Genomic DNA, 2,975 nt, shown 5'->3' with positions numbered 1-2,975 from the left:
GTATACTTCTTTTGAATTCCATAAAATTACACAATAGATTGTTTCCTAACTAGAAAAATATTTATTTAATTATTATTAATCCAAATAATATGAAATTTAGTGATTGAGAAAAAGAAAAAATGAAGAAGAAAAAAGGAATTGTTATATTGAGTTTCAAAATAAAACTTTAAGAAGTATATTTAGAAATATGTGCATATGNTAATATTCTTTTATCCAGAATAGTTTGTTTCCTAACTTGAAAAATTTATTTAATTATTATTAATCCAAATAATATGAAATTTAGTGATGGAGAAAAAGAAAAAATGAAAAAGAAAAAAATAATTGTTATATTGTATTTCAAAATAAAACTTTAAGAAGTATATTTAGAAATATGTGCATATGTATACTTCTTTTGAATTCCATAAAATTGCACAATAGTTTGTTTCCTAACTTGAAAAATTTATTTAATTATTATTAATCCAAATAATATGAAATTTAGTGATGGAAAAAAAGAAAAAATGAAAAAGAAAAAAAGAATTGTTATATTGTATTTCAAAATAAAACTTTAAGAAGTATATTTAGAAATATGTGCATATGTATACTTCTTTTGTATTCTATAAAATTGCACAATAGTTTGTTTCCTAACTTGAAAAATATTTATTCAATTATTATTAATCCAAATAATATGAAATTTAGTGATGGAGAAAAAGAAAAAATTTCCGTCGAGCCGGAGTCGAACCAGCGACCTATGGATGTCTATTTATTTCATCTACAGTCCACCGCTCTGCCAACTGAGCTATCGACGGCTGGTAACGTGTTTAAAATTAAAATTTATAACCAAATGTTACTTCCTCCGTAAGTGTTCCAATCTTGGTCAAAGGATACTGTGAGATACGTGCTCTTTGTTCGCCAAGGTTCCAATTAGCAAAGCAAACTTTATACTAGAGAAAAATTTAAATAAAATCAAAAGAATATTTATTTTTTAATTTTCAATTATGCTATTCAAAATTATTTAATCTCCTTATTGGAACAATAATGCAATTCATGACAAAATGTAATTTAATTTTAACAATTTAATTTCGCTTTTCATTACTATTTTAATATACAAAAATATTGACAGAAGAATTATACTAATTTAAAACAAGAAAAGCGATGTTCTACATTCTGTTATCAGTACAAAAAATTAAACTTTGTTTTAAATATTTTTTTAAACAAAGAGAATATTCTAAACGAATACTACTTTTATTGTTTTCTACGAAACATGATTTGTAATCCAAAACAGAAAAATATTGAACGGGAACAGTAAGCAATACGATAATCTTCACGATATTTTAAACTATATTATATTTCAAATGACAAAATCCAAAATTTTAATAAAAATAGTCAAATTGTTTTTTAAATTAAAATTTATTAAAATAATAAAAGAAAAATTCAATACCTTACAGTTCAAAATTTCGAGACCATTAAATAATATACTTAAAAATTTTAGATAGTGATGAAAATTTATTTTTTAATCATAATTAATTTCGATTCGCTAAAAACTTAAAGCTTATGGCGAAATACGTAGAAAGTGAAATTAATGAACTAAACTTCTGATCATGCCACCTCTTAGTCAACTATTGAGATCGTATTTTTCAGGTTGCAACTCCTTCATTTATTAATAGTTAAAAGTCCTAATTCTTCGGAAATAAGTTTATTCAGAGAAAGTACGATTTAGCATCTGATTTCGTAATGTAACTAATAGTAAACATTTATTAATTAACATGTAGTTTAGTTAATTGCCTTGAACCATTAAGATTAACGTGAAGAATTGCATAGTACGTGAAAATCCGATCCTGAAAATACATTATTCAGGGTAATGTAATAATTTTTTATTTATTTATTTTTTTTTTTTTTTGTTCACTGTAACGTTTTTAGAGAGATTTTGCAAAACATTACGGTTTCCTCGAACGTTAACTAATCTTACGTTAACCAAAACGTAACAATCTTACGTAAATCTTACGTTAATCTATTAGTGATATTACGCTATCTTCGTAATGTCACTAATAGTAAACATTTATTATTTAACATGTAGTTTAGTTAATTGCCTTGAACCATTAAGATTAGCGTGAAGAATGGCATAGTACGTGAAAATCCGATTCTGAAAATACATTATTCAGGGTGATGTAATATTTTTTTTTTTTTTTTTTTTTTTTTTTTTTTTTTTTTTTTTTTTTTTTNTTTTGCTCACTGTAACGTTTTTAAAGAGATTTTGCTGAACATTACGGTTTCCTCGAACGTTAACTAATCTTACGTTAACTAATCTTACGTTAACCAAAACGTAACAATCTTTCGTAAATCTTACGTTAACCAAACATCATTCCGCTAACATATTCCGCTAACGTTCCACGTTAGCGGAATATTTGGTTAACGTAAGATTTACAAGGCAAAATCTCTCTATTGTCGCAATAATGAAGGATTTCGTTTCCGAGTTATTAGAGTATAGCCAAGAGTCATTAGAAATAAAACAACAACATAAAAAAATACATAACATTTGCAAAAGAAAAAAAAATTATAAATAAATAAAAATTACTTTCAAACTTTGTTGATGTCTGAAAATAGCACTAACATTTTGATTCACAGCTAATTCAATTTGATTTAAAAATTGATTTGGGGCCGCTCAAATATTATGCAAGACACTTACGAGGGAAGATGGTTTGCGATTTGTTTATTTTTGTCTACCAGTGGAGAGGAAGGGAGTGGGGTGTAAACAATGCTTACACACGGCATTAAAATCGTATTATTTTCAAAAAGATTTTAAAATGTGTAAGGAAAGAAAATGTTTGGTGAAATTTCAGAACCATAGCAGCATATCAAAAAAATTCTTAAGAATATCCTACTCAAAATTTTATAAAACGAATCGCAAAATAGGTTTATACTAAGTTACAAAGATTTATTTATACAAGGTTTATTTATACATAGTCACATCGTTTATTTAAATTTAATCCAAAAACTGG

General features: G+C 25.4%; 1 non-coding gene across 1 annotated transcript; it reads right to left on the bottom strand.

Annotated features, from left to right (window-relative positions):
• Window positions 1–697: 697 nt before the first annotated feature.
• On the bottom strand, window positions 698–785 carry TRNAY-GUA (transfer RNA tyrosine (anticodon GUA)). Its single transcript is given in 2 exon segments — window positions 698–733; window positions 749–785. It is a non-coding gene; the product is annotated as a tRNA-Tyr (tRNA).
• Window positions 786–2,975: the final 2,190 nt, after the last annotated feature.

This window comes from Parasteatoda tepidariorum, chromosome 10 (genome assembly GCF_043381705.1).
Source record: "Parasteatoda tepidariorum isolate YZ-2023 chromosome 10, CAS_Ptep_4.0, whole genome shotgun sequence".
Classification (NCBI taxonomy): domain Eukaryota; kingdom Metazoa; phylum Arthropoda; class Arachnida; order Araneae; family Theridiidae; genus Parasteatoda; species Parasteatoda tepidariorum.
Note: the sequence above shows the minus strand (reverse complement) of the source record. Positions and strands in the feature narration are given on the sequence as shown.